This window comes from Tenrec ecaudatus, chromosome 13 (genome assembly GCF_050624435.1).
Source record: "Tenrec ecaudatus isolate mTenEca1 chromosome 13, mTenEca1.hap1, whole genome shotgun sequence".
NCBI lineage: Eukaryota > Metazoa > Chordata > Mammalia > Afrosoricida > Tenrecidae > Tenrec > Tenrec ecaudatus.
The window spans coordinates 23,170,396-23,190,589 of NC_134542.1; positions in this window are offsets into that span (position 1 = coordinate 23,170,396).

The window sequence follows — 20,194 nt, forward strand, 5'->3', positions numbered from 1 at the left end:
CTGACCTCCTGCCCAGGCTGCTTGTCACCGGACAATTGTAATGCTGGTGAACTGGGGTGCTGTGCTCCGCAGAGAGCAGCCTGCAGGGAGTGGCACTGAGAAGGATGGAGACAATGGGGTCAAGGACGAGCACTCTACTGCGTGGGAGGGCAGTGCCGTGCGGTCCAGGCTTCCGATTGATTAATTTCTTCAGAGAACACTGAGAAGAAGGGACTGCCTGACTTACACAGACCTGCTTACATTCTCACATCCTGCCGCACAGACGTGTACGTCTACAGCGCTGCTGCTGTTCGGTGCTGTCCAGTTGGCGCTGACTAACAGCGTGCGACAGGATGAAACCCAGTTGGTCCCGGCTCACCTTTGGTCTTGGGTTTGAACCCACGGTGTCAATCCATCCTGTGGAGGGTCTTTCCCTTTTTTACTGCCACTCTACGCTACCAAGCACGATGTCTTTCTCCAGGAAGGGCTGTCTCCTGACAAGTCCAAAATATGTGAGGCGAAGTCTCATCCATGCCGTCATTGCCTAAAGTGCATTCTGGCTGCACTTCTTCTAAGACAGATTTGTTTGTTCTTTTGGGAGTCCATCATACTTTCAAGATTCTTGGTCAGTATTATAGGTAGAACTGCCCCTATGGCTTTCCAAGACTCTTTTAAAAAATCATTTTATTGGGGGCTCATACAACTCTTATCACAATCCATTCATCCATCCATTGTGTCAAGCACATTTGTACATTTGTTGCCATCATCATTCTCAAAACATTTGCTTTCTCCTTGAACCCTTGGTATCAGCTCCTCATTTTTCCCCTCCCTTCCCCACCCTCCTTGCCTCATGAACCTTGATAATTTATAAATTATTATTATTTTTCATGTCTTACACTTTCCAATGTCTCCCTTCACCCACTTTTCTGTTGTCCATCCCCCAGGGAGGGGGTTATATGTACTTCATTTTGATTGGTTCCCCCTTTCCCCACACCTTCACCTTACCCTCCTGGTATCTCTACTTTCACTATTGGTCCTAAGAAGTTTATCTATCCTGGATTCCCTGTGTTTCCAGCTCTGATCTGTACCAGTGTACATCCTCTGGTCTAGCCGGATTTGTAAGGTAGAATTGGGATCATGATAGTGGGGGTGAGGAAGCATTAAAGAACTAGAGGAAAGTTGTATGTTTTATCAGTGCTATATTACACCCTGACTGCCTTGTCTCCTCCCCGTGTTCCTTCTGTAAGGGGATGTCACAGATGGGCTTTGGGTCTATACTCCACACTCCCTCTTATTCACAATGATATGATTTTTTGTTCTTTGATGCCTGATACCTGATCCCTTCCATGCTTTGGTTTCTCACAGGCTGGTGTGCTTCTCCCATGTGGGCTTTGCTGTTTCGCAGTTAGATGGCTGCTTGTTTATCTTCAAGCCTATAGGACCCCAGATGCTATATCTTTTGATAGCTGGGCACCATCAGTTTTCTTCACCACATTTTCTTGTTCACCCATTATCTTCAGTGATTGTGCCAGGAAGGTGAGCATCTCAGACTGCTGAATTATTAGAACAAAGTGTTCTTGTGTTGAGGGAGTACTTGACTAGGGGCCCACTGTCCATCTGTTTCCTTAATACTAAACCTATAAATATGTGTACATAGCTCTGTTCCCCCTCATTGTATATAAATCTATTTACATCTGTATATGCCTGTATTTAGATCTCTATAAATGCTCTTTGCCCCCTAGTTCTTTCCTCTGTTTCTTTATACTTTTCTCTAGTCCCACTATCATGTTCAGCCTCCATTTGGGTTTCAGCAATTCCTTTTGGTTACATTGTCTTTAATCCAACCCTGCCAGACCTCCTATACCCTCCTTGTCACTGATTTTGTATCACTTGTTGTTCCCTTGTCCCTGGGTTTGTTAACACCCACTTCCTTTCTACCACCTCCCCATCTCCCATGTCTGCCCAGAACTGTCATCCCATTGTTCTCTCTTTCAGCTTGTTTATCCTGCCTATCCCCTCCAGGTAGACATGTTGCAACAACAATATGTCCCATTACAAGACTGAGTACAACAAAGCAACAGTAGAAAATAAAGCAATAGCTACAACAATAACAACAAATAACTCTATAAATAGTTCAAGGTCCATTTGTTGTCCTTTCCAGGGTGCTTTCCAGTCAAGTCTGATGGGATGCCATGCCCTGGCCCCACATCTATCCCTGGCATTCCCTGGGGACTTCATTGCTCTGCTCCCCCTGCTGTTCTGCTGCATATCCCCAGTGGCTAACTTCGGTGTAGTGGGCTCAGGGCGGGCACAATTAATGCCGTGTGTCTCTGGTGTTGTTCCCAATGGTGCTATGGGCCAATGAGGAACGTTGTGTCCCGAGGCGAGGCCGGCCCTGTGGTCATCTCTGTGCATTGCTGCTCTGTGCAGCAACATTGTTCTCAGGGCTTGGTGAGCCAGGATGTGCTTCACTCTCTCCGCCCACCACCCCTGCCCCCTTGTTGGCTTCTCTGTGCTCTGATCAGACAAGTCCTGCTCCTTGAGCTGTAGCTTCAGTGCTGTCCTCTGAAGTGAATTCTTCTGGGTGGGAGGGTAGTGCTGTCCACTTAGCTGGTAATGGGACCAGCCCTTCAGGCCTCTCTATTGGTTCCCTGCTTCATGTCAGTGTGTTGTGTTCTTGTTTTGGAGCACTGGGTTGAAGTTTGGTCCCTCTTTCCCTGTGGAGACACAATCAACATCATCCCCCTGTGTGGGTCAGTTCCCTATCCCTCCAACTACTGATGTCTCTTCTCCTCCCCCCCCCCCCGCCCCACTTTTTAGTTGGCTACCATATGTATCCCTGAGTTTTGGCCAAGACTAACTCTTAATGGGACTAGAAAGCCTCCTCTTTCTCCCTTGGGTGTCTACAATGCTCGGCTCACCCTCATTACAAAAAAAATGGCAAAAGTAACTTTCAACAACAATAAAAACAATCCATACACATGGCCTTCAGCAATTCAAGCTGAGGAAAGAGTTGCACAAGTTGTTAATAGGATTGGAAGACACTTCCTATTTAAGGTACAGAATGCACAGAGAAAAGCCTCTTTTGTTGTGAATTGCATCAGCTATAGAAGGCATAGTTTGAGAGTCATATGCATTTAGGAGGTGGAGAAGAGAGAAAAATTTCCATCTTATTACATCTAATGGTCTTAATGCTGTCTACACAATTCTGTTACATAACAACCCTCTAGGACATGATACCTATTGGTATGGTGCTTTGGGCTGCTCACCTCAAGGTTGGCGGTTCAACTACACCATGAGAGACTGAGGCTGTCGGCCCCAGAGATTTAGTCTTGAAAACCCTAGGGAGTAGTTCTCCTGTGTCCTATGATGATGCCATGAGTTGGAATCCACTTGATGATAGTAGCTTTGGGGGGGGGAGGAGGGGTTATTCTGCAAAAAGGCAAAACTGTTCGTACAGCAAATGACAGATCCCAGGAGATTTGATGTGAGGGTGCACATCAAGAATTTCACCAGGCACTAATTCTTATCTCGGGACTTTTGAAATTAATGATCCTGATACTCAAACTCATTGCAGTGGGCCCATGCTACCCCCTGAGGGTTTCTGAGACAGTAACTGTGGAGATTAGAACAGCAGGACGCCTAGTCTTTCTCATGGATGCTGCTGGTGGTTTTAAACTGGTGGCCACGTGGGTTGCACCCTAATGTGTAACCACTACACCCACAGGGCATGATAAATATTGCATAAGAAAAACCCCAAACCAAACCCACCACCATGGAGTTGATTCTGATTCACTGCGACCCTTCAAGACAGAGTAGACCTGTCCCCTTGGATTTCCAAGGCTTTAAGTCTTTCCCAAAGCAGACAGTCTCCTCTTCCTCTCCAGGAGTGGCCAGTGGATCTGACTAGCTGACCTTGAGGGAAAACCCCCCCAAACGTCAGACTCACTGCTATCCAGTCAATTCCAACCCACAACCACCCTGTAGGGCAGAGTAGAACTGTCCCTGTGGGTTTCTGAGACTGTAACTCTACCTGAGTCAAAACCTTGTCTTTCTCCTGAGAGAGGCTGGTGGTTTGAACTGCAGAACTTGTGGTTAGTAGCCCAACATGTAACCCACTCGGCCACAGGGGCTCCTTTCAAGCAGAAGAAAAGGAAGTCTTCCCCCATCCATTTCACCACAGATGTTTCAAGTGGCTTCAACAATTGAATAGTTTCTCTTTGGGTTTGAAATAGAGTATAGGGTATTGTAAAATTAGAGGAGATGGTCCTTGCTTATGGAAATGTGTCCTCTCAGTCCTGAGGCTTTCTTTTAAGGAATGTTTACAACATTCTCGTGGCAACTTCTGCTCTCTGTGGGTGAGGACAAGGCTTGAACTCTAGTCTTGATGTAACCAGGGGGGGGGGGGTGGCGGGGAGGGGAAATCTAATTAGCATGTTAGCTGATATTGAGTTGGCCCTGACTCATAGGGAACCCAGGTAGAACAAAATTTAAAATGGCCCACCAAATCCTTTGCTCTCTTTATGATATTTCAAGTCCATTGCTTCAGCCACTGTTTATTTTAGATGGCTTTCAACGTTAGGGATTGGATTCTCCTTCATGGCATGGGTGGCAGTGAGACCCCCCCCAAACCAGAAAGTAATGCAGAATCAAAGTGTCCTGCACCTGAGGTCTGTCCAGCCCAAGGTGCATCCCATGGCTCCACATGGCGGCCTGGGTTCTCAACACCCAAGATGCATGCATAATTACAACATCACCTATATTTAGCCAGGGCCTCCAAACTCTAAACTTTATATGGAACTTATTAGTTTTCACTTGTACTTGCTTTATATGGAACTTATTAGTTTCACTAATACTTATTAGTATTTCACACCACCCAATACTAGTAGGTCAATTCTGACACATAACACAGGGTTTCTAAACATTTGCTACCCATGATCCCTTTTTACCTGGGATATTTTTAGGTAACTCCAGGTACATAGGTATGTCTAAAATAAACATACCCATCAAACAGGGCTGTGATAGTTACATAATCTGTTGTTAATTTGAGACTTACGAGTGAAGGGGTGGAGTGTAGCCTGTCAATCAGGTTGTAACTTGTTGACCTCATTTGGAGGCACTAAGGAAATAAATAGCTTGCTGGAGGCAGGGCATACACTCACTCCCTGGGAGACTTTGCAGCTGACAAGACACATGAAGCTACATTAGTGCCCTGAGCTGGAGGATCCACTTGGAGACCCCTGCCAGTGCTGGGATGTTTCCACTACCACTGGATCCACAAGACTTTCCATCCACTGGTCTGTGATCTTCCTGAATTCAGCATCATTGCATGTGTTGTGTGAGTCTGGAGAAGAATTTATAGATTATTATGGGACACATGAGCTACTATCAGACGTATGGACTTGATCTGGACTGGGCTGGGATGTTTTCTCAATATTAAATTGCTATTTTATATAAAGCTCTTTCTTCTACATATGTGAGTGCCTATGGATTTGTTTTCTAGTCTACCCAGGCTCACAATGGCTTTAGATGACGTTGATGATGTTGGCAGTATTGCGGAACACAGCGCCTACTCTGTGATAATTTTTTGGCCCGTTGTGTGTTCAGGAACAAGGTTGTGATACCTCGGATTCATTAGGTGTTTGATTTTGCATCACGTTTGGTCGTTGCTTGTTCAGAAATCTATTATTGTTGGTAAAAAGTTAAAAAATTTTTTTTTTGTTATTTCCCTTATGTGATCCCATATGGGGTCGAGAACTACAGTTTAAGAAGCTCTGTTCTAGCTGCATATCAGACATTATTCCATTGTGACCCATACGCTTTTCACTGGTTAATTTTGGGAAGTAGAGCCCAGGCCTTTCTTCTTGAGTTAGGTCTATAGGCTCCACTGAAACCTGCCCCTCCCTGGGTAACGCCAGAGGTGTTTGAGATCCTAGGTGACATCCCTCCCAGCATCACAGTGACACCAAACTGCCACAGCACAGGTGGTCCCTGATTTCAGACCTGATCCGCTCTGATGACTCCACTGTCAGCCAGTTCTGGTATTAGCCAAATACCTCCATTTATTTTTCTTAGTTAAAAAATCATTTGTCCTCTATTACCAGTATTATTAAAAACCGATCCTTATTGGTCTCTGGTGGGGTTGGAAACATTGCAGACACACACGAGATGAAACACCTGAGAAGGAGAACGTGAGCAGATGATATACGGCAATCGTGTATGTCATGTGTACATATTAGTGATGAGAAGATGTACAAGTAAACAGAACAGGTGGTCTTCAGTGGGATTCATAGCACTCAGGTACGTCATAAGTTGGGGACTACCTGCCAAACAAACTGGTAGATATTAGGCCTATTTCGCACAGATCCCTGTAAACAGCCAGTGGAAGACAGTTGTCTGATGTGGGGCTTTTGATTGTGAGGAAAGGAAGCCCATTTATTGCGGTCTCTCCTCTGATTCTTTAGCTTTGTGCTTCAATGAATACAAACTCAACCCGAGGCAGGGAAGCGGCAGCTGAAATGAAGCACCGAGGAAATGGGAAGTCTCCCGAGGCTGGGAGCAGAGTAGCAGGAGTTGTATGGTGAATACAAAATCCTTCAGTGACATCACACACAGCACTGCCTAGCCTTTTCTGGCTGCCCTCGAGCTGCCGGGAACTGTGGCCGCCAGCAGTGGTGAGAGTCCGGGTCTTTGACTTTGTATTTTGAGAAGTCTGTTTTCAGAAAAGATCCTGAGCCTGCCAGGACTCCGGACAGCACGGCTGTTCTCACTTTTCTCTAAGAACCTCCTGCTGGGTCTGCCACGCAGTGAATCTGACGGTCAGCCAACAAAGTGATAGGTTTCAGGATCCACTCAGGGACTCTCTCCCGGGACAGAATGACAATGGCGGCTGTCAAGTTGCTCGGCCTCCATGGCCCTTCTTGCTAGCCATGGGGATGGGACAATTGTGATCAAGCGCACTCGGCCTCTGTTTCTGCACTGGTCCCAGTGAGGTTGTAGAGAGGAACTGAGCACAACTTGCTCAGCACATCAATGACCGGGACTCCCAGAGGCCAATGCTCCATATCCATCCAGGCCTGGTCTGTGTTCCCGGCTGCAGAGTGGCCAGACTGCCTGCCTGCACCTAAGCAGTTAACCCTTTTCGTACTGATGAATCCATCTTCCTTGATGAATCCATCCTTGATGATGAATACACCCTTGACGAATCCACGTTCCCCTTTCACTAGTACACAGGCTTTTAAAAATTGCTTTAAGAAAATCAGTCTACAGCAAGTCATTACTAGGTCCCGTTGACATGCTAGCTGACATTAAATGTAGACAAAAGCCTATGTGAAGTGACTCGCTCACTGTTACGGAGACACCTGCTTAGCTTGTTACAGGGTGCGTGCTTAAAATCCACAGCCAGAACCTTGCCTGTCAGTTCTGTACCTCGGAAATTCAGAAAAGAGCAACAATGCACAAAACTAAGCTCAACCAACAAAAGAGGCATCGCCATCTTGTGGAGGCCACCCGGAACCCAGATTCCAGGTCCTGCAGAAATGGGCAGCTGGATTTGGAGAATTTTAAATGCTTTGAATTCATCTGTTGCAGGAAGCAACACCACATTATTGGCAGATTCTGCCGAGTCGGTTGTGACCCTCTGTACAACAGAACCAAGCCCTGCCCATCCTCACCACGGCCCTTAGGTGTGAGCTCATGGCTTCAGCCACGGTGTCAATCCATTTCTTTGGGAGCGCTCTTCTTTTTCAATGCCCCTGTACTTCACCAAGCACGCTGTCTCTCCAGACAGATGTCCACAGCATGCGAGACAACCTATCGCCAGTCTTGCTTCTGAGGAGCATTCTGGCTGTACTTCTTGCAGACAGATTTGTTTGTTCTTTTGGCAGTCCATGGTTCTTTCAATATTCTTCTCCAGCACCATGATTCAGATGCATGGATTCTTCTCTGGTCTTCCTTGTTCAATATCCAACTACCATCTGCCAAAGAGGCTATTGAAAATACGTTTAAAAAGGTGGGGCAAAAAGGCCATCGGTGTGGAAATTCAAAACAGCAGGCATTGACTAAGGAACATTCTTCCTGGGAATGTGCATATTGGCAGCTTCATCAGGGGTGTCTCTAGCCCCAGGGCAGTCCAGGCAAGGTCTGTGGAATCAGGGAAATGTACTTGCTTCCTCCCATTCACAGGAGTGTCCTCAGAGACATGAGGTTCAACTTGTACTTGCAAACATTAGCCTGGGGCAGCCGTGCTAGGGACAGTGAGCACATTCCTGGAGCGGCTCAACTTTCCTCTTGCTTTTGTTTCTTGCGTTCTTTTTGGTGGGGTTGTGTACTTAATGCTTTTGGAGTTGGACAAACGGTGCATCTCTTGTGCCTGCTCATTTCATTCTACCCGTGGGATCGGCAGTCTGTCCATTTGTAAAAGAGGGTGATCATGACCTTGGAAGAGTATGAGCTGAGACCACCCATGGGCAGCGTCTTATAACCCTATCTCCTTCTCTCAGTGCTGTTGCCTTGGCTGCTGCCGCTCCACACAGGATCACAGATAGGCTCTGCTCGTGGATCGAGTTTCTTTGTGGTCATGAGATTCTCTGTTGCCGCTTCTGAGATGGGTCACTTGAAACCCAGTGCAAGGTCACACCTGCCCAGTCCCCATGTTAGAGGTTCCCAAACCCTATTTGTATTGTTTATCCAGTCGTTTGGTGGAAGTCACCGAGACTGTGGATAAAGGAGCCATGCCAGGGAATTCAGCTGTGCCACAGAGCCAACGTCCTATGAGTCGGCACCGACTCGGTGGCAGTGTGTTTGGGTTGTGACTGATCCCTAAGAGCATTGGGAGCCAGACTCCGTGGCTTCCACAGGGTCTCTAAGGACATAGGGGAAGCAGAGGAAGAGGAAAGGGTGTTTCCATTTCTTATTCCTGGGTCCCACCTCTGGGCCTTATCCAAGCCGAGTCCCGAGATCTAGTTCAGGGGTTAGCTTGAGACAAGCTTTGTGACCTTGACTAAGCCATATTTCTCTAAACAGAATCGCCTTCATTAGTAAACTGAAAAAGATAGTGACTGACTTGTGGTGACCCCACGTGAGTCGAAGTGGAACTGTTTTCCACAGGGTTTTCCATGGCTGGTTTTTGGAAGTAGATTGCTAGGCTTCTCTGGATGGGGTGAAACGTCCCAGCTTTTGGTTAGTTAACATATTTTCACACCTGTTTGCAGAAGGTGTTAAAAAAAAAAACCCAAACTCACAGCCATTCAGCTGATATTGATTCATAGGGACCCTTTATCGGACAGGGTAGAACTGACTATTTAGGTTTCCGAGATCAGTACGGAGCCTCATCTTTCAACCTGCTGATCTTGTGGTTAGTAGCTCAATGTGTCGCCATTATGGCTCTGTCACTAAGGGTCCACTGACGGAGGTGTTAGGGCTTCTCAGTTCTGACTGCTTATGAGTATCACCTGGAGGGGCCGTTTTTTAGACTCCAAGCATCAGCAATAGACCTTTTAAATCTGCCTGAGGGTAGGGCAGGAAAGGCTGTGTTTAACATGCCTACAGGTGGCGCTGATGTGCATCTGGGTAGAGCTCCATAGGGCTTTGGGATCTCTGAGGTCAGGATCTACTCAGAGGCATGAGGAAGAAAGGACTGCTTTATAGCACCAAGGAAGCCTGATTTAGGGGTGGGGAGTGTGTCTGAGGAAACTCACTCTACTCTCCAGAAGCCTTCAAAACTCCGAGAAGAAAGCCATGCTGTCAGAGGGAGGAATTTCCTTAAACCCCAACATGAGAGACACTCCGCAGGACCCTTTAAGAACCAGGAGGAGTTTGCCCCTGACTAATGAACTCCAACCTTGCCTTTCACCCCCTTCTCTTTGCATCTTCTTCCTCCCTAGAAATATTTGAGTTAAATCAGAAAGCGACACACCACTAGCCTCAAGTGAGTCCCTTCAACTGACTTGTGGGCATCAGAGAGGCTGGTTTGAGGCACAAGGGGCACCACGTCCCCGGGGGCCATTTGTAGATAGCCCCTACCTCCATTCTGGGACCCACATCTGGCCAGCACGAGGCTGCCCTCTAGCTGAAGGAAGGATCAGGATTGACAAGGCAAGATCCTGGCTTCCATCATTTACCCAAACCATAGTTACTGAATGAATAAGCTTGGCATTGACAGGGTAATTATCATTGGGAGACTCAGGTAGAGAGGCTGTGGATAAAACCTGAAAGAGTGCAGTGATAACACAATCACCCAAAAAGAACATTTTAAAAAAAGCCATTTAGAATTGACACCTTAAAATAGCAAAATTATTTTAATCCTAAATGGGCACCATGAGGATGCTGAGAGATGCATAATTTATGCAGATATATGCAAATATAGGTACAATTAAGCAAAAGTGGATAGGGTGGCATTTGTAAAAGACCAGTCATGCTCTAAGCTGTCACCTGCCAGCCTGCTTCTCCCTGGAGTTGGAGTCAGACCAGATGGCAGGGAGTAGAAACCAAAACACCCTCCTGCCTTGACCCTTCACCTTCACCTCTCATTCATGCACCTGGGACCTTGAAGTCACAGGACTGCTGTGGTTAGCATGTCAGAGCTCTTTGGGGAATGCAGCCGGGGCATTGATTCTGGAAGCAGTAAGACCTAACTTAGCTGCATCTTGCACAGCCTCCTGAGGCCATCCTTCTATGCTGCTTAAGAAAGCGTCCCCAGGGGATGCAAATGGTTCCAGCACTTGGCTGTCCACTGAATGGTTGGCCATGTGAGTCCATGCACCAGGACCTCAAAAGAAAGGTCTGGCGACCAGCTTCTCAAATACCAGCTATGGAGAACTGAGGGAGCACGTGCGACTTTAGAATCTGTGGCGTGACCATGAGGCCAGCTAGGCTGGACTCCATTTCTAGAGAACAATAAATCAGCAGGCCTCCTGAAAGAAGAGGTTCCATTCTGCAAGTGCACCTTTTTCAAGATGGGTCATATTGCAAATGCACGCACGCACGCACACACACACACACACTCACTCACTCACAAACAGACGCTACATTTCCCTCAGGGTTAGCAGCTGGACCCCAGCTCACAGTGTTCCCTCTAGGCCAGCTGTTCTCAACCTGCGGGTCGCCACCGCTTTGGGGGCCGAATGACCCTTTTACAAGGGTCGCCCAATCCATAACTGTAGCAAAATGATAGTGATGAAGTAGCAATGAAAATAATTTTATGGAAAAAAAAGAAAATTTTATGATTGGGGGTCACCACCATATGAGGAGCTGTCTTAAAGGGCCGTGGCATTAGGAAGGTTGAGCGGCACCATCCTCCAAATAAACAACTGCTATGTTTTTTTTAAATTAAATCATTTTATTGGGGGCTCATATGACTCTTATCACAATTCACACATACATCCACTGTGTCAAGCACTTTTATACATTTGTTTCCCTCATCATTCTCAAAGCATTTGCTTTCCACTTGAGCCCCTACTATCTGTTCTTCATTTTCCCCTCCCTCTCTACTCCCCCTCCCCAATGAACCCTTGATAATTTATAAATTACTATTATTTTTTCAGGTGTAACATGTGGTATATTTTCTTATTTGTACTGAAAAGGGTTTGTTGGGAGCCACCGAGGTTGGGCTTGAAGCATGCCATTCAAGTGGAAAATGCGAGGAAACAGGAAACATTAACAAGCTTGCAATTGTGTTTCCCTGTTGACTTTCAAAAACAAGACTCTGACTTGTGATTAAGGCCATTCAATTTCACTAGAATGCTCTGGCCACCGGCGGTAGAATTTACAGAGCCCAGTGTGGTATAAAGGACTGTGAGAGAGAGCAGGGCTTCTGAAGGCCAGGGAAGGCTGCCCGAGTAGGAGGATTGCAAGGGCCTAGTGCAGTGGTTCTCAACCTGTGGGGCCCGACGCCTTTGGGGTCAAACGACCCTTTCACAGGGGTTGCCGAAGGCCATCGGAAAACACATAACTATTTCACGATATATACTTATATCTTGTTTTGTGACGATTCATTGTGCTTTCACTATATTTACTCATGTTCAATTTGGAACAATGAAAATACATCCTGCATATCAGATATTTACATGACTATTCATAGCAGTAGCAAAATTACAGTTATGAAGTGGCAATGAAAATAATGTTATGCTTGGGGGTCACCACGACATGAGGAACTGTATGGAAGGGTAGTGGTGTGAGGAAGGTTGAGAACCACTGGCCTAGTGGAAGACCTTTGGGCTGATCTGGGAGGTAAGGATGGACTGCCTTCTCCTGGAGATATGGGAAGAGGGGCTTTCCCAGCCAGACAGTGCTGGAGGTCTCCCAGGTGCAGGATGGCAGTCACAGAATGGAGGCCAGATGCCCAGGCCTGTGTTTCACCAAGGATCTGGCACAATCCAAAGAGCTGGCCTTCCCCAAGTCATTATGGGCACTGCTCCATAGGAGGCTGCTCTGGTGTGGTGTCCCAGCATGCACTGCAATGCCCAGGGGAATCAGGAATCGTCTTATCAGATGCGAAGCAGAAGCTTGTCTGAGAAGAATTCCTGAATTTTCCTTTGATGCGTCCACATGTCTCGGGGGCAAATGGCATATCTGGGAGCTTTCTTAAACTCTAGAGCAACTTCTAAAGAGTGATCTGGGTTAACTGTCCTGTTACGCTAGTTGACTAGAGACACAAATTCATAGACTCTCATATGTGTATAAGAAGGAGCTTTGTATTCAAGAGTAATTGTACATTAAGAAAACATCCCAGCCCAAATAAAGTCCAGAAGTACGATATTAGCCCATATGTCCGATGCCAGTCTGAAAGTTCCTCTTCAGACTCACGTAACACATGCGATGGCACCAAATACAGGAAGTTCACAGGCCAGCGGGTGGGATGTCTTGTGGATCCAGTGGCAGTAAAAATATCTCAGTGCTGGCAGGGGTCTTCACATGGCTCCTCTAACTCCAGGGCTCTAGTGTAGCTCCATGTGTCTTGTCAGCAGGAATGTCTTGCAGGGAGTGAGTGTGTGTTCAGCCTCCAGCGAGCTATTTATCTCCTTTGAGCCTCCAAATGAGGTCATCAAGCTGCGACCTGATTGACAGGCTAAACTCCACTCCTTCACTCTTAAGTCTCAAGTTGACAACAGATTATGTAATTACCACAGTTATCCTCTAAAACAGTGGTTCTCCACCTTCCTAATGCCACAACCCTTTAATACAGTTCCTCATGTTGTGGTGACCCTCCCCCCAACCATAACATCACTTTCATTACTATTTCATAACTGTAATTTTGCGACTGTTATGAATCAGGCGACCCCTGTGAAAGGGTCATTTGACCCCAAAAGGGGTCACAACCCACAGCTTGAGAACCGTTGCTCTAAAAGCTGGAATAATTTGTATGGCTGAACTTCATTTTCACATAACAGGAACACGTGTCACCTGAGGTAATATTGCTCAGACTAAGGATTAAATGGATGTTACAGCCATCTCATTTGTGAGTTCAGGAAACAACCCTTAAGAGTGAGCTGAGACCGAGGGTCTCTATTCCTCAGTTTCCTCACCGAGACAGCAGGAGTCCAGGTTTAGTGCAGCGAGAAGGGGAAGGAGATACAGTCCTAAAGATGCTTTTGAAGTTTTTTTTCAAATTTTTCTTTGGGAGAGTACTTTACATTCGTTATTTTCCCAGAATCCTTGCTGCCTGCCTCTTCCAGTCTCTATTTTCTAAGAATTTAAATTCCTAGAAGAGACACATGTCTTCATTTCTTACACTGTTAGGGGCTGACTTTTGTGGGGCTGACAGCCATAAAAGACTCTAAAAAAATATCTCTATGGATATGCATTTCTTCATGTCAGGTTTATACACAAAATTTATGTCATTTAATTATAAATGAACTTCACTCTAAAATTCTCAAAGATTTAGCCAGCGCAGATAGAAACTAAACAGTATGAGTGAAAACTTTCAATTCCATATAACTTTAACAAAAATCTGAATCTATCTGTGAGAGGGAGCTGAAATAAAGCTGGTAGGAAAATTCCGTTATTTTTCAATGCCATTGTTCTATAAACTTTTTGATGCCCCTTCATATACTGGTTAGGAATGATTTTGCCTACAGGTAACAAAAGCATCTAAAAATGGCTTAACCAAATAGAAATTAATTCTTTTCATAGCGTCAAAAATCTGGACTTAGTTTTCTATGGATTTGTGGTGGTTTGAAAACATAGCTCACATTCTTTGGGCATGTGTCCTACTGAGAAGTGGGGTTTATGCACTCCATCTTGATTTTGGATGGGCTTGTAGCTGTTTCAACTAGCAGAGTGTGGTGGAATTGTGACGTCTCAGACTTGGTCATCAAAACCCACGCCTCTTGTGCCTGGTTCTTTTGCAATATGTTCTCTGGTCTCTCCCTTTGGGGCTCTTCCACTAGAGATTTGTTACTGTTGTGTGCCAGTGAGGGGATTCCTACTTACAGCAACCCTTTGTGACCCAGCAGAATGGTCCAGAGTGTCATCTTTATGGGTGGAGATAACCAGGTCTTTTCTGCCACGGCTGTTGGGTTTGAACTGGCAACATTTTGATTAGCACCAGGAGAGGTTCTCTCTCAAACTCCAGACACCATGATGTGAGAAGTCAAAGCCATTTTCTTAGTTGCCTAGTTCTGGCATCACAAAAAACTGCCACCAGTGGATGACTTGAAAGGAGAGGAATTTATTGTCCCACAGTGTTGGGGGCCAGCCATCCAAATTTGGACCATCTGCTCAAGGAGTGAGTCCTTGCATGCTGGGGGCCCTGAGTGTTGCTTAGAGATTTTCAGCTAGTCAAGGGATCCTCTTCAGTCTCTTCCTTTTGTAGCTGCGTCTCTCCTTTTTGATATTGTCAGAAGAGATTAGGTTTAGGATCCATCCTACTCTCGTGTAATGTCACTAGCATATCAAAAGAAAGGATCATATCCAAAGAGAGTTAGAGTTGCTTCTGTAATAAGCTTAGAAACCACACATTTCAATGATGTAAAAAACATAGAAGCATCCTGGATCCCTGAGTCCTCCTGCCAAGAGAGCTGCCTAGAAAAGCAATCTGCATCAAACCAAATCTACATTAAATTGTGGCTCGAGTGAGAAACGGACTTCGCTGTGCTAAGCTACGGGATATTTTTGAGCTGTAAGAAGACAGGTGTCCTCGATGCACCTCTAATAACGAGTGATCCTGTGCATGACAGACAGACGGAAACACTGCCTGCCCCAGCCCACCCTCACACTCACTGCTATATCGGATCGGATTATTTATTGTAGCCAATGAATCATCCAACTCACTGAGGTTTTTTCGTTTTTATTTTTGTTGTTGTTGTTTTTGCTGACCCTCTACTTTACCACACATGAGGTCCTTCTTAGGAATTAGGGCCTCCTAACAGCATATCCAAGGAGCTCTGGTGGTGTAGTGGCTATGATTTGGGCTGCTAACCACAAGATTAGCAGTTCAAAACCACCAGCTTCCTCCATGGGAGGGGGCTTTCTACCCCTGTAAAGAGGTACAGTCAGAAACTCACAGGCCAGTCCTATCCTGTCCTATAGGTTCAGAATTGACTCGGTGGCAGTGAGTTGGGGTTGTTTTTTGTAAAATTTTTTTGGATAACATATCCAAAGTGAATTCTTTCTTCAAAGGGACATTCTGGTTTTACTTCTTCCAAGACACATTAGTTAAACCTTCTCATAGTCCATGGTGTGTGTAATATTCTTTACAAATGCCATAACTCAAAAGCATCAATTCTTGTTCAGTCTTCCTATCATTTAGATTTTACATGGATGCAAGTGATTGTAAAGGTCATGGCTTGAGGTAGGCTTACCCAAGTGATATTGTTGATTTCCAATACCTTAAAAGATATCTTTGGCAGCAGATTATCCCAATGTAAAATGTCATTTGATTATTTGACTATTGCTTCCATGAACACGGGTTGGGTATTCAAGTGAAGTGAAATCATTGACATACCTTTTTGTTTCTTAGGATGTTGCTTATCGGTCCAGTTGTGAGGCTTTTTTTCTTTGTTTTGAAGCATAATCCGTACTGCAAACTGCAGTCCTTGAACTCCATCAGGAGGTGTTTCAAGTCCTCCTCTTTCAATAAGCAAGGCTGTGTCATCTGCATATGGGCCTTTCTTCTAAGAACCCGCAACATTTCAGTTAGCAGCTGAGCATTAACCATTTGCTATTCTCTCTCAAGAGGTCTGTGGAAAAGAGGAATTAAAAGATAATGGGACTTTTCCATGAACTTTTGGAAGCCCCTCATATATATTTATTTCAGAAATTTTGACCATTAGAACAGAGTGTTCACCTCCCCTACACTTGCACAAGGAAAGCCTTTGCGCAGGTAGTAGAATAGCTTGAAACAAATGCATCTTGGGAAGTTGTAGGCTGAGCTATTAAGTTGTTGGACAGCCTTCCATTCCTAATGCCTTCTGCCTGTAACCTTTATCCTTCCCTAACCCTTTCTCTGTAGACTTTCAATGCTGCCTATTTCTGGACTAGGTTTCTGGGTCATTGGAAAACATTTGCACAGCCTTGCCTTGCAAGGTCATACATGTTATGCTTAACATTCACCATCGGGTCGTATAATATCAACATTGGAAGTTTTAACTAGGAAGCTCAAGCTCAAATTATTACAGAGCCCAGGCAGGTGGTATAAAAGAAAAAAATGTGTCAGCTGATAGTTGTAGGGAATGGTGGAAACCATGACCACCTCACGACTGCGTACTTTTTCTGAGTGACGTCACAGGAAACCATTGGGTCCACAGTTTTTCATTTGAAAGGGAAGTTAGAAATCTAGAGTTTAGGTTAATCCCCTGATTTTTAAATAATTGAGTGTATCGACCTGGAAAGCCTTGTTCTCTAATTGTGTCCCATGGAGCTGCAATTTGACTTTACCAGGGAGATGGTCAAGTTCACATCTTTACTGAAGAAGTAATCAGAGCTCAAATTCATTTCATCTAGCCCCTCATTCCAAGTACATGTGAGGTCTTATGATCATTAACTTCTCGTTTGGGTTCTAATTGGTCCAGAAAGAGTGGTTCAAGTTAGCCGCTGTGCTTATATCTTCTTTTCCCTTGGAGTTTTCAGGGGATGGCTTTCAGAGTTGACTGATTTATAATTAAGTCTTCGGGGTAGAAACCCACACCATGCCAGCATCACACTCAGACATCAGACTAACATTTCACAATACCTCCACTGCTTGGCCATTCAGGCTATTTATGGTTCTTGGTTTTCCTATCAGCCCAAGGTCCTGGGAGTAGAATTCTGGCATAAGTAATTACCTGATAATTAGTTAATCCAGCTGGCCTTCATTCCTTTTAAGTCAAGTGTCAGGCTAATCAGTTTTCTAAAGTTTGAGGGTGAGCTTTTAGGTGAATGTGAGTAGACACAGAGGAGCCAGAATTTAAATGTTACCACAGTGATGCTTCTGTGGATCTCTGCACTCTATGAGAAATTTCTTTGAAGATCAGTGACCATCTAAGTAATTTGGATTGAGTACCCACAACAAGGAGAGCAATCCTCTGAGAAGCATGATACACAATGGACAAGCATTCTGGAGTGCAGGAAAGCGAGTCAGCCACTGAGGATAAGAGCGGCATAGTAACAGAATGGCAGTATTTGCCGACCACAACGTACACAGCAAGGCATACTTGAGAGTATTGTGTTTATGCTCTGACTGGACATGTTTTATTAATCAGTCTGCAAGGCTCAGCCCTGCTCTTGGGAAGCCATTCCACTTTCCAAAGAACAGCTGGACTTTCTCAGTGAGAATGCAGACCAGTCAGGAACTTTTCCTTTGCCCTCAGCACTATAAGAATGAGTTGGCAGACTTGCTTCTTTCACTGCGAAGGCTCTACTTTACAACTCCTTGCCTGCTGGGATGTCGTTCCTCGGGCTCTTTTGCGTTGGCATGACTCTTCTAATCACCTTTGAAAGACATTCCTTTCTCCCTCCAGGATATCTCTAGTCCTCCCTTGGACAACTATTATTCCTTATTTAACTTCCTCCTGCATTTTGTTCTAGTTTTCTATTTCAACTCTGGGGGAACAATATCGGGGGAAAACTCACTATTGTAGTCTCAGCATGCTCTGATTTTGCTTACCTTGATTTTAGGAGTCTGGTGATGCAGTATGTAGCCAACGTTTGACCAAAAGACAGGTGGTTTGAATCCACCAGCCATGGAAGCAGGAGGAAGAAGAGGCTGTCTCTTTTTGTAGTTTACAGTCTCGGAGCATTCTGGTCTGTTCTCTAGGGTCACTTCAAATTGACTACCATTGAAGGGTGCCTGTGACGTGTTGTTATTTTTCAGCGCTGTGGAGTCAAGTCCACTCATCAGACCCATGTGACAGAGTAGAACAGCCCCATAGGGTTTCTAAGGCTTTAATATTGATGGAAACATTTGAGGGGGCACCCAAAAAAACCCAGAATTTCCCCCCCCCCAAAACCTATCTATCAATCTATCATCTATCTATTTATTGATTTTTACAAAACAACCTTATCACCTTCAAAGGATTCTCCATTACACATAATACATTTATCAAATCTATGATCCACTCTTGGAAACATTTTTCAAATTCATCTGTTTGTATGACTGAAAGCATTTCCCTCGTTTTACCCCCTCCCCCCCACACCTCTTCTGTGTCTTCAAATCACTGTCCTTTCATGTCCCTCTGCTTTTGAGAAACAAAACGAAGTTCCGTGGAATGAGGTCAGGAGAGTAAGGTGCACGGGGCAAGAGAGGCATGCTGGTTTTGCCCCAAACTGGCACACTAGGATGGCTGCATGAGCAGGTGCATTGTCGTGGTGGCAAAACCAGTCCCCCGTCTGCCACAAATCAAGGCTTTTTTGCCACATACTGTTATACAATCATTTCAGAACCTCTAAATAGAAAGCTTGATCAACAGTCTGACCTAGTGGGATGAACTCCAAATATACTATGAGTTGATGTTTTCGTCTGTTTGGGAAGTTGATGGATGTCCCGAACAAGCTTTGTCATTAATTGTTTGAAACTAGAAGACCACTTGCACACTTGAGTTTTTCTCTTAGTTCTACACTTGTAACATCACACCTGTCTCTGTGGCACTTTTCCAGAGCAGGAAACAAAATTTCACATCGTCACACTATTCTCTTAAATCAGCCATCACAACAAAATGAGGTTTGAGTGAAACTGGGTACTTTAACTCAGAGGGAGTTGCTCAATGCCCGCCTAGTAGGAAAAAATTCATACTAAAAAACTCTACCCAGAGGACCTTTTTTCAAGTTTTGATTGGGTACCTCCTTGTATGTATTGCCAGGTCTCTTTTCCCAAAGAACTACTGGATAAATTCAAACCAACAACCTTCCAGTTAGCAGCGAAACACATAGCCATTTTTCACTAGGGCTCGTTCTGCCCAGCATGCTGCCTTGCATATAGGAGGCACTGAAGAAATACTTTCTGAAAGAGTTCATGATTAAATGTTCATATTGAAGCACTGCACTCAAAGTGAAGTAAGCACAACAGTTAAAGGAACAGCTCAGTGCATGGTCTGACGTTTCAGTGAGATTTTGTTGATCATGTCAGGACAAGACAGACCCAGTCTTTGCTTTGAGGCACTCAGTCTACTGGGGGAGACAGGCTCAAATAATGCTGTGTGATGAGGCAGCTGGGGTTGGAGTCAGCCTTTGGGTGAGGGGACTTTGGTTCTCAACTTACCTCCATGAGTTTATGTGACAGTAGCCACAAGGTCATTTAGTCAGTGGTTATGTTCACCTCTATTGTCTTCCTACTCAGCACCCCTCCCCCTCTCATGAAAGTGAAACATTGTCCTCTCTGTCCCCCAGGCAAAATGGAGCTTGTGCTTCTAAACATTAACTAGAAAACACAACTAGTTACCATTGACTCAGTCACAATTCATGGTGGCCCATGTATGATACAATAGACCTGTGCTTCCATTGAAATAATACAGATCTGTCTCTCTGACCACTGTGCAATAGGGCTGGAAATCAACAAAAGGAAGACAAACAAGAGCAAATAATTGGAGGATGAATAACTCTCTACTGCAAAAGGAGTGCGTACTGGCACAGATCAGAGATGAAATTAGGAAATTTCTAGAAACCAACAAGAATGAGCACACGAGGTACCAAAACTTATGGGACACAGCAAAGCCAGTCACCAGAGGAAGTTTCATAGCAATGCATGCACACCTGAGAAAGGAAGAGAGACTCATGATTGATACCCTGGCACAAAATTTACAAC